This window comes from Phacochoerus africanus, chromosome 10, assembly GCF_016906955.1.
Source record: "Phacochoerus africanus isolate WHEZ1 chromosome 10, ROS_Pafr_v1, whole genome shotgun sequence".
In the NCBI taxonomy this organism is placed as follows: Eukaryota; Metazoa; Chordata; class Mammalia; order Artiodactyla; family Suidae; genus Phacochoerus; species Phacochoerus africanus.
The window spans coordinates 45439578-45452549 of NC_062553.1; the positions used below are offsets into that span (position 1 = coordinate 45439578).

General features: G+C 39.3%; 1 protein-coding gene across 2 annotated transcripts in view; it reads right to left on the minus strand.

Annotated features, from left to right (window-relative positions):
- Positions 1-12972, minus strand: part of PDGFC (platelet derived growth factor C) — a 254189-nt gene that overhangs the window by 15160 nt on the left and 226057 nt on the right. The window lies entirely within an intron of this gene.

The window sequence follows — 12972 nt, forward strand, 5'->3', positions numbered from 1 at the left end:
TTTGCAAAGACGTCCTGTAGATGAACTTGGATGGAATTTCTGTAGGAAAAGATATTCAATGGGAAAGACATTCCTTTTCATTACCACAAACCATGGTGGATGTGGGTATCTGTGGCTTGACAAAAAAGACAGTGCTTCCATGGTTTGGTTACGGACTTACAACGGGAGCCATAACAGAGTTTACCAACTTTTGTTTTCCACTTTTCATTCTCCTCATTCTGGAAGCGTACCCAGTAGTTATAAAAACGGGTGTCAGAGGAATTGAAATTTAAAATAAAGTATTAGCCCATAAAGAATTAGAAGAAAATGTTAAGTGTAAAATCCTTTGATACTGGAGAACTTGTTAATCAAGATAGAAAACACCCAAACCACAAAAGAGAACTTTGATAAAGCTACTTAATTTTTTTTAAATAAGCAGTTAAAATAGGGATACTGGGATGACATCTTGAAAGCCATGCAACTGTCACAGAGTGGAGTGTACAAAAAAGAAAAAAAAAAAAAGACAAAGTCAATAGAAAATGGGCAAATTTCAGACAAGAAGCTTGAATGACCACCATACATAAAAACACTAAAATGCATTAGTTATCAGAGATAACAAAGTGAGATATTACAGATACAAAAATGGAGACCCTATTTCACTTATATGAGACTGACATTTAAAAGAAAAGGCTGCCAAAGATGTGGTTAAATTGAAATTTCTCTGCTCTGCCTGAAGAAATGACTATTAATTGGTATCACTTTAGTGGATGTAACTGATTTCCAAGGATGCTAGAGTTGAAGATGCACAGTCCCCACGTCCCTCTAATTCACTTTGGAGGTTTTTTCCCTTTTATTTGTGCATGTGGAAATATATGCACAGGGATATTAATTCATTGCCATGATGACAGGGAGGAAAAACCGAAAACAAACAGAATGCCCACGTATGGAGCAACGAATTAAAATACCCCATTTTAAATGGCAAGCACCAGGAGAAGGCAATAATTTCAGGAAAAGTTCAGTAAGAAACCCTCCCTCCTGCCAATTTTTAAAGTGGACTAAGGGTGGAGAACACTAGATCAGAACTGAAATCAAAATAGGCAAAATAGGAGTTCCCATCGTGGCTCAGCGGAAACTAATCTGACAGTATCCATCAGGATGCAGGTTTGATTCCCTAGCCTCCGTCAGTGGGTTAAGGATCCAGTGTTGATGTGAGCTGTGGTGTAGGTCGAAGATTCAGCTCGGATCTGACGTTACTGTGGCACAGGCCAGTGACTACAACTCCAATTCGACCCCTAGCCTGGGAACCTCCATATGCCTGTTGTGGGTGTGCTCCCACCCGCCAAAGAAAAGACGAAATAGGCAAAATACATGGAGGAGCAAACAGTCTACTTAATGTTTAAAGTTAATTAATTAATTAATTTTCAGAGGAAAGAAAAGGGATAGTATGACATAAAACATTTATGTTGATTGATGTTTATTATAGTAGTATTATACTAATAAAAAGCTGGTAACAGTTTAAATCTACAATAGTGGAATAGTTAATGACACTGCACTCATAAACTACAACGATATACAAACATTAAAAATGAGGTATAGAGCAAGATATGGAAGCAACCTAAATGTCTGTGGACAAAGAAATGGATAAAGAAGCTACAGTATATAACACAATGGAATATTACTTGGCCATAAAAAAGAATGAAATAATGCCATTTACAGCAACATGGCTGGACCTAGAGACTCTCCTAGTAAGTGAAGTGAGTCACGCAGAGAAAGAAAAACATCAAATGATGTCACTTATATGTGGAACTGAAAAAATGGTACAAATGAACTTATTTACAAAGCAGAAATAGACTCATAGAAAACAAACTTATTGTTAGCAAAGGGGAAAGGAGGGACAAATTAGGAGTTTTGGATTAACAGATACATACTACTATATGTAAAACAGATAACCGACAAGGTCCTACTCTATAGCACAGGGGACTATATTCAATATCCTGTAATAAACCACAATGGGAAAGAATATGAAAAAGAACATACACATATGTATGTATAGCTGAATCATTTAACTGTACACCTGAAACTAACACAACATTACTGCAATTAAAAAAAGAGGTCCTCTAGGATTTTTTTTTATTGAAAAAAAGAAATGCCTAATAGGTAGTAAATGTCAAGAAACCCAAGCTACATAAACCAGAAATACACCACGATTTCAACACACATATGCTGAAACAAAACAAAACAAAAAATTAAAAGTGCCTAAAATTTCAAGTGTGTTCATCTACGGTTTTAATGAGAATGTGTGGTTTTCATTTTCTTTATTATACCTATCCATAATTTCAGCATTTTCTATGATAAATGAGGATTCTTTCCTTGGGGACCATGTAGAAATGATAACATTTTGTATAATAAAACATACCATCATATCAGCTGTTCCTTTTCCTCCTCATTTCTCAGATCGTGGGTAGAGACTGAAAACGACGGGCTATTGACAGCAGCCTCTGACTTTGTCTCCTTGCCATCAAGCTTTCCTTATTCCTTTTATTCTATGTTGCATAACCCTTGGTTAATCTACCTAAAATAAGTTATCACTGATCACGGGATGAATTTGGACAAATGCCTAGAGTGATTTCTCATCTGGAGGATAAAATCCAAATACCTCACCCTGCACTCAGGACCCTCACCATCTGCCCTTTGCTCACCTTTCCCATCTAATCCTCTGCTCATCAAAGACAACGACATTTTGTCCCAATCAAGCTAGTCTCTTTACTAATTGCTGCACACGTCATATTCATCTCTGGCCTTGACCTTGTACCTCTCCCCATGCTAATGCTGTTCCCCTGCTCCTACGGGCAAAACTCTCCCTCTTGTGATCTACATAATAAATCCTGATCATTTATAACAGCCTTCTTGAAACCCAATTCATCCATGAAAACTTTCCCAGTAACAGGACCATTTGCTCTCCCATGTATATCAATTGTGTCAACTGGCAATGAGAACTTGCTGTACAGCACAGGGAGCTATCTCTAGTCATTTGTGATGGAACATGATGGAGGATAATGTGAGAAAAATCATGTGTGTGTGTATATATATATGTATGACTGGGTCACTTTGCTGTATAGCAGAAATTGACAGAACCCTGTAAAACTATAAGACAAAAAATAAAAATCTTAAAAAAAAAAAAAAAAGACTCCCCCCCAGGCTGTCCTGTGGACGTATGGCTTAAAAAGCAAAACCTGCTCTGTAAATCAGAAAAGAGGTCATCAGTTCTCTGGGGCAGACTCAGTCCCTGCTGGGATCATAGCTTTATAGGCCCAGAACTTCTCTTGTCCATGGGGGTGGGCACAGCATTTTTATAGAGCATAATCAGCAGAAATGAATGTGGCAGCTTTGGGTAAACATAACTTCATTCTTATTTTTAAAGATCTAACTTCAACAATGTCAAGGTTCTGTCTAAAATATGAGCACTAAGATATTTTCAATTAGCCTGTTCAACTTCTAAGAGTAGAAACAAATTTAATATATTCCTCTTTACTCCCAGAATTTTTAAAAAGTTGTCCAAGAAATGCAAAATCACTTTGAGAGAAAGAACTATTATGATGGATAACTATAGGATGGATATAAACTGACAATTAGCTAATGAAAGTGTTTATTATTAATATAATCAACTTGGTTAATATAGATTACATTGATGCATATTTTTGAAAACTTTTTAAACTATAAACCAAGATGTATATGTTTATGAAAAGTGAAAACTAAAGGTCAGTAAACTCAAAGGATAATTGAGTTATGACTCATGACAATGATGATACAAATCGAATGTATCAATCTGCCCCGAGAGAGCACAGAAAGCCAATAGGAAAAAAGTACATCTTATTCACTAAAGTGTCAGAGTGCAGATGTATATTTTAGACATGACATAAAATTCTTATTTAAGCTATGGATCTGACTTATTTTGCTTCTATGTTGTTGCATTTGTGTAGAGCATTCCTTCAGAAGCAATGAAAAGTTCCAACTGAAACCACTACCATGGAGATAAAGTGTAAAGTAGTTATGCAAAAAAAAAAAAAAAAAAAAGGGAAAACAGAATAAGTCTGGAATGTTAGGCAAATGGATTATGCACATCTGGGGTTCAATGAAGTATTAGAATAACAATTCCCTTCAATGACAAAGGCTGGGAAAAAAACTACTTGGCAAATGTTACTGCATGCATATATTGCTTGATGGTATAAGCCTCCCTGCTTTCAAATGCCTAAATTAAAATAAGATAAAATGTAAAAAATTTACCACACACACACACACACAGAACAGTTCCTACCCCCATCCCCCCAAACGAACAAACAAACAAACAAGCAAAACACCCAATAAACCCAGGAGGCAAGAATTAACTCACTTGCCTGGGATTCAAAGATTCAATCCCTGGACAGAATAGAGAAAGGAGAACTTTTAAGGGCTTTCTCATGACTGTCACCCCACCCAACTGGTTTAGGGAACAATCAAGTTGTTCACTTTTAAAGTTCTGCTTTTCTAAATTGTCTGAAGGGATTTTCAGAGAAAAGGAGGAGTAGTGGAAAAAAAGAAGTAGTAAGGGAAAATACCATGTAGTTTTTCTAAACTTTAATTTCTCCCCTCACCCCAAACACCTCTTTCTAGTACAAGCTCATAGTCTTTCCACCCATATTTAGTGTCTAGAAAATTCTAATGATATCTTTGCTATATAGAAATACTTACAATTGGGCTAAGTGTCCCAAATTGAATTGGATTTGCCCATTCTCCACTTATCTCTTTCATTAGCCATGAAAATAAATACTTAATACTAAGCAATGGATTGTTCTAAGATTATTCAGTGGATGACAATGGTCAGTAATGGAAAGCAGTTTCTTGGTTTCTGTCACATACAGAACTAACTAAATCAATATCCCTATCTCAGTGAGCCAGGAAAAAAAAAAAAAAAAAAGCTTTTCTGTTACACATCTGTAGGGCAGTACCAATAACCTGGTGGGTAACCTAATCCTAGGCTAGACCCTTTTGGAAAAGACAGATTGTGAAAGAGCAGAAAAGAAATCTGAAATCTCTATGCAGTGAGTTGTCCTGTCAAACCATGCATTTCTAAAATGCCAGGGCCATGTGTTAATGATCCTATACAAGAAGAAATCTTTTCAGTTGCTTGGTGAGAGTCATTCTGAATGGCAATATGATCATAATTTGAGCCCCGATCAGGGGTCCCTAAGCCTGGGCTATATTCCTGGAGCTGCTGTGTCAAGAAAGGGAATTTGAGCAAATAATAATAACCCACATGAGCCTCAGTTTCCTCCTTTGTAAAGTATGGCTGCTAAACTCATACAAGAAGGTCTGTTTTCTCCATATCCTCACCAACATCTGCCAACTCTTGTCTTCCTGACAACCAACAGGTGTGTGGTGGTATCTCATTGTGGGTTTGGTGTGCATTTCACTAGGACTAGTGATGTTGAGCATCTTTTCATTTACTTATGCCCATTTATTTGTTCATCTTCACTGGAAAAATATCTAAGTTCCTTTGCCTATTTCATAACTGAATTTTTGTTTTGTTTTGTTGGTTATTGAGTGTATGAGTTCTTTTGGGGGGACCACTCCCACTCCATGCAAAAGCTCCTGGGCTATAGATAGAACCCCTGCCACAGCAGCAAACTGAGCCACAGCAGTGACAAAGCTGGATTCTTAACCTGCTGAGCCACCAGAAAAATTCTGAGTTGTATGAGTTCTTTATACATTTTTGAATATCAACCCTTATCCAATACTTGGTTTGCTCATGTTCTGTCTCAGGCCACGGGTTGCCTTTTCATTTTGTTGAGTGCTTCTTTTGATGGGCAGAAGCTTTTTAGTTTGACGAAGGGCTACTTGGTTGCTTTTGCTTTTGTTGCCATGCTTTTGGTGTCATTTCCAAAAAAAAAAAAAATCCTTACAAACCTTTGGTGGTAATGTAAATTTGTTTAACCCCTCTGTAAAACAGTATGGAAGTTTGGTAAAAAAAAAAAATGAAAAATAGAATACAAATAAACCTATTTCCAAAACAGAAAGAGACTCACAGACTTAGAAAACAAACATGGTTCCCAAAGGGGAAAGTGAAAGGGTTATGGATAAACTAGGAGTTTGAGATAAACATATACTACTACTCTATATACAATAGGTAATCAACATGGACCTATTGTACAGCCCAGGGAATTCTACTTAATAGTTAGTCTATAATAACCCATATGGGAAAGGAATCTGGAAAAAGATGGATATGGGTATATGTATAACTGAATCACTTAGCTGTACACCTGAAACTAACACAATATTGTAAATCAAGTGTACTACAATATAAAATAAAAATTAAACTGAATTGAAAAATAGAGCTACCATATGATCTACCAATACCACTTTTGGGGTTGTAAGGAGGAAATGTGTAAGAAGAGTCTAGTAAGGAGAAGAAATGCAGACACAGATACGCACTGAGTAGGGAGCATGTGAAAACACAGGGAGAAGGTAACCACCTACAAGCCAAGCAGAATGGCTTCAGACAAAAGCTAACCCTGCTGATGGTTGTTCTCCAACTTCTAGCCTCTAGAACTGTGAGAAAAGAAATTTGTTTTAGGCCATCCATTCCATGGTACTTTGAAACAGTGGCCCCATGGAACTAAAACATGCTGTCATGGAATTCTCAGTATCTATTATAGCAGCAAAGAAAGGTTAATATTATACCACCTCCACTAAATCATTTAACAAACATTTATTAAAAAAGCCCAGTAGTTTCTGTGTGGCCAAGTGCAAACGAATCTGACTAGTATCCATGAGGATCTGGCTTCAACCCCTGGCCTTGCTCAGTGGGTTAAGGATCTGGCGGCATTGCTGCGAGCTGGGGTGTAGGCTGCAGATGCGGCTTAGATCTGGCACTGCTATGGCTCTGGTGTAGGCTGGTGGCTGTAGCTCCGACTTGAACCCTAGCCTGGGAACTTGCATATGCTGCAGGTGTGGCGTGAAAAAAATAAATAAACAAAAAGCCCATAATGTGTGCAGTGTGAGTAAAACAGACCAAAATTCTTGTACTTGCAAAGCTGAATCTTTATAAGCCAAGTATTTTGTATCACAGGAGAGAGTTATTTTCCCCTTTGCCAAAACAAATCCAAAACTAAGAATTTGCTATTATGGGTCACGTAAGTAACTCAACAAGGATCAAACAAATTCTGGTGAGTATGGACCATAAAAAATGAACTTAATATGAAAGAATAACTGAAAAACAAACATATTTCAACTTTCATGACTGAAAAACAACTGACAGCCCATGTGAATGGACAAAGTAATGGCCATGTGAATTAGTATTATTATAAGCTCAAAAAAGCAAACTGGCTTCAAGAGCAGCTCCCCTATTGACTTCTCCAGGGGGTTGTTTTAAAAAAGCAACATCTTGGAGTTCCCTGGTGGCTCGGTGGGTTAAGGACCTGGTGTTGTTGCTGCTGTTGTGAGAGTTTGATCCCTGGCTTGGGAACATCTGTATGCCATAAGCATGGCCAAAAACAAACAAACAACAACATCTTAGTGTTTTCATATTTTATTTTATTTCATTTTATTTCTTTTTAATGTTGCACTTGTGGCATGTGGAAATTCTTGGGCTAGGGGTCTAATGAGAGCTACAGCCGTAGACCTACATCACAGCCACTGCAATGCTGAACTGAATTGCATCTACGACCTTCGCCGCAGCTTGTAGATCCTTAACCCACTGAGTGAGGCCAGGGATTGAAGCTGCGTCTTCATGGATTCTATGTCAGGTTCTTAACCTGCTCAGCCCCAACGGGCGCTCCTACTTTTTGTATTTTATTATGGCTAACCTAGCTATTTTATGCATTAATTGTCATCTCCTTTTTTAGAAAAAGAAAAGCTGATTTCCTACTTGGAATAGTACTATCTGAACTGCTTAGAATTCCACAATAAATACTTATCTGGAAAAAAAACAAAACAAAACTGTAGCTTGTCTTTTTATTAGGATTTCTATGGCCAGCACACTTTAAAAACTACAACACTGACAATGAACCTTCCCTAGACAAATACACGCATGCAAATGTTTACCTTGAGTAGCATAGCAACTGCTGCAAAACTCTAAGGACCTTCAAAGATTTACACCAAAGCTTTCTTAGCCAAAGGCATGCAGTACATTTCACACTGATAAGAAGCTTTCACCTCATTCATACCTAATGGAAAGGTTGGTTATGCAGATTAGGTTTTATTGTAGTTATTAAAAACAAAAGAAAAACAAAATGATCACCCAGGTGTGGTAAGAGACTTAAAAATTTCAGCCTGGCCGTTTATCACTTTAAGCGGTATCTCCAAACTTGTTACCTAATGTCAAGCTGATATATTGACTATAGGGTTGACTTTTAAAGAGCTCAAGGAGCAGATGGGGCATGCAGACCAAAACTCCTGCCAGGAACGACTGATGGGACGTGCTGTAAAGACACAAGAATGCTCTGGAACAATTCATTTAAACATGCTTCTTGGTCCTCCCCGCCTCCCTTATCTGAATCCATCCAAAAAGTTATATGGGCTATGTTTTTAAACTACTTTTAAGCCAGCAAAGAAAACCAAATGCCTGCCTTCCTACTCAAGAACAGATGTTTTAATATGGTGTGGGTGATGCAGATTATCCATTTAAGTGAGAAATCCTGTGGGGGGGGGGGGGCATTTGTCTTCACATCAAATCTTTACACGGAGAGGCTCTTAACTTAGAAAGCATGGCCATGAGATCAACCTTGACCCATCTCTACAGCCAATTCCAGTGACAGCTTAGCCTGAAAACAGAACCGTGTTTACCATCCAGCTCTTCAAAGCGGTAACTTCAAGGCTCAAACCTGAACCTGACCTTGCAATGCCAGGAGTTTCAGACAAACCCTGAGGAATAGCAGTGTTCTTGCTTGGGCCCAAATATGGAAAAAAAGAGATGGCTAGCTTTGTTGAAAATGTTGTCAAGTTAAAAAAAAAAAGGAATGTTTATGTTATAAGCACAGTTTCTTACTAAATTAGTGGATGAAACAACTGTTATTGGCCCAGTGTTCCTATCAGCAGGAGACTCAAGAACCACCACAATCTGACTCCACTTACAAGTTACAACATCGTTACCCTCAACTCCTCCTCACCTAAAGTTCATGGTCTGGAGTTGCCCCAGTTAAAGGGTTTCATTCTAATGCCAGCCCCTCAGGGTAGAAGGTCTCCCAAGAGCAGCTGACTGCAGACTGGTGAATCAGAACAGTTTTCCACTTCCGAGGTGAAACTGCGGATTAGCAGTAATAATAACCTGGACTGAAAATCAGGATTCCAGGGGAAACTAAATAACACAGTCCCAAACACATTTTCCACGGTGGCATCTGTGGGGAGCCAAAATTAAGGGTTTTTTCCTACTAAGATTTTAAAGATTATTCCTCTGAATCAAAATATGTGACAGGGAGTTCACATTGTGGCGCAGTGGAAACAAACCTGACTAGGGTCCATGAGGATATGGATTTGATCGCTGGCCTCCCTCATTGGGTTAAGGATCTTGCGTTGCCATGAGCTGCAGTGTAGGTTGCAGATGCGGCTTGGATCAAGCATTGCTGTGGCTCTGGTGTATGCTGGTAGTTGTAGCTCTGATTCCACCCCTAGCCTGGGAACTTCCATACGCCTCAGGTGCAGTCTTAAAAAGCAAAAAAAAAAAAAAAAAAGTGACAGGCCATCAAAAGCTGACTCAACACATAGCAGCTACTAGTGTTTGACAACAAAGCATGGCACAGTTTTCCCCCTAATCTTATTATCCCTAATGGTTGTGGATTTGCTTCGTTACAGTCCTCTAGACAGGACTCAGAGTAAGTAACTTCAAGTGAAAGAGAAGACGGGGCAAGAACCCGTGGAAGAAAAACACACCTTCATTCAAACACTTGAATTAATGTTCACCTCTAACCAGAATCCTTCAGGCTCTTTCTTATAGGGTTTCTCTTTCAGTTCAATATTTCTTCAATGTATCCTTTAATAGGCCCTACGAGAAGTTTGCAGCATGTTTTGTGGGGATGTCACTGAGATACCACAGCTATTTGAGTAGATACTTTCGATTATCTCTTCAAGAAGTTTAGTAGTCAAATAAAATCCTCGACCTCATTCAAATTTCGTATGGGTGGAAGATCTTATTTTGGATAAGAACCAACAGTACAGAACATGCTGAAACAAAATCTTTTTTTTTTTTCTTTTTGGGGCCGCACCTGCAACATACAAAAATTTCCAGGCTAGGAGTTGAACTGGAGCTATAGCTGTTGGCCACAGCCACAGCCACAGCCACATAGGACCCGAGCTGCATCTGCAAACTACACCACAGCTCACAGCAATGCTGTTCCTTAACCCACTGGGCAAGGCCAGGGATTGAACCCACATCCTCATGGATACTAGTTGGGTTCGTTACCCCCAAGCCCTAAGAGGAACTCCCCAAAATCTTTATTTTACACCACATGCTAGTCTTCCAATAGCAGTCAACAACTAGTAAACGTTTGAGGAGGAAAAAAGTAACACATTCCATTCCACATAGTATTATTCTGTTAAGCACTTGCTGAGAAATAAACAAACTTAAGTAAAAGATCAAGTACAGTCAATACTCCTGGGGTAAAGCAAAGACGAATTGTGTCATGCAAATAAAACATTTAAAAAAAAGAGAAAGATCAAGCATAGTCAACAGAGAATGTGGACAAATATTAGCCTGTGCTTATGTTATATAATTCTGTGAAACTAGGTTTGTGTTTTTGTTAATGCTAAAACATGTAGTAGTGTTTAATCTTCCAGAAAAGTAGTAAAAAAAAAAAAAACCAAAATGTCATACTAAGTGATAATATGAAATAAATGATTAAAATTGTTTGACAATCAAAAACTGAGCAAGCAGCTGAAAATGGGGATAGAAGTATAAAAATTCTTCAGATTACTTTGAGGGGAAAAATATGATAATCTAATGGAAATAATTAGCATGTATGTAAAGTATGAAGGTCACCAATGACCCTACCCCTCCACCTCCACTCCCAGTGGCTGAATCTAACAGTCCATTTCCTCAGGGTCCATCCTAACACCAGCTTCCTACCTGGATAGATGCTTCTCCTTAGCTGTGCTCAGGGTCCTCTGCATCACCAACTTCTACAGGTTTTCAGTGTTCCAGGGCTCAGTTCTTGGACCTCAGCTATGTCCTGTCTGCATTTTTTCTTGTGATCTCACAGAGTTCTGAAGCTTTACACATGATGTTCATACTACCTCCACCTTCCTCTTTGTAACCAGCCCCCTCTGTTATCTCAGTAAGTGCATCCCAAGGTCCTTTGTTCCTCCCCTTTGCCTACACCCTGCATCCCACCTTATCTTGGCTCTACCTTCAGACTAGGGTCAGAATCTGTAATAATGTGATTTACAGTAAGAAATATGGATTTGGTCCCTATCCCTTTTCTGGCAGAGTTCCTAAATCCCTAGGAATTTCCTGTGAGATGAGAGCCATAAGGGTGTCTTTTCTTATGTTAATGAGATGACTCCTAGAACACATCTAAGGATGGGGGCCCCCCACCTTGGTTGCTGGGAGAACCAATCTGATGACCAGATGACCAGGGGTTTGAGCTTTCAAGTCCCTGTCACCCCTCTTCCTCCTTCTTACCCACCCCCTTACCTTTTACCTTCAGGGAGGGGAGTGGGACTGGAGGTTAAATCAATTGCCAATGACCAATTATTTAATCCATTATGTCTATAATGAAGCCTCCATTAAAAAACCTGAAAAGACAGGGTTCAGAGAGCTTCTGGGTTGGTGAACACGTGGGGATCTGGGGAGAGTGGTGGGCCTGGGGAGGGCATGCAAGCCCTGATCCCTTTCCCCACACCTTGTCCTATGTGTCTCCTCTATCTGGCTGTTGCTGAGTTGTATCCTTTTAGAACAAACTGATAATCTACTAAGTAAAATACTTCTCTGAGTTCTGTGAGCCATTCTAGCAAATTGATGGAATCTGAGGAGGAGGTCCTGGGAAGCTCAGACCTGCAGGCTGTCAGTCAGAATTACTGGTACCCCCCCCCCACCAAAAAAAAAAGAAGTACTAGTAACAACCTGGATTCAAGACTGTCATCCTGAACTGGAGGGAACTGATGTAATCTCTATGTTGGAGCTGGCTGAGGTCAGAAGCACAGGTATTAGCTGGGCTTGTGATGGTTACTGAGGTGGGGAGGAGCAGTCTTATAGGACTCTCCACCTGGGGAGTCTGAATTGAGCTGGAGTCAACCCTGCTGGTGCCAGAACATTGCTGCTAACAGTGAAACTGGTCTCAGGACACCCACGAGACTCTGCCTGCATTTCACCACCTCCAGAGCCACCACTCTATCATCCAAGCCACCATCTGCAACAGTCTTTCAATTGGCCTCCCCGTTTCTGCCTTTCTGATTGTTGATGAAATTTACATATCCTACCACCAATGGTTGATAGAGTATATAGTATATACACAATTTTAAAACATTTTACTTTTACAGAAATAGAGATATGGCTTTAAACATTACATTTTTACAAAATGGCCTTTGTTTTCAAGATACTATGGGTTACTCATGGTGCAACCAATAGAAGAGGCTGGTACAGATTTCCTAAACCTCCGTATATCTGTGCCTTCTGAAATCTGCCCCTCACCTGTCTCTGGGACCCTTCTGATAGACATACCCTCTGGTAGAAAGGCACTGGCCCTCCCGCAGACAGAAGACAATGTAAACAATGTTCTCCTCTTCATACACACAGTGGAATACTACTCAGTCATAAAAAAGGATGAAATAGTGCCACTCGCAGTGAAAAGGATGGACCTAGAGATGATCGTACTAAATGAAGGAAGTTAGAAAGAGAAGGACAAATACCATACGGTATCACTTATATGTGGAACCTAAAATCCCACAAATGGGAATTCTTGTTGTGGATAAGTGGGTTAAGAATCCGACTAGTATCCATGAGAATGGGTGCAGTTTTGATCCTGG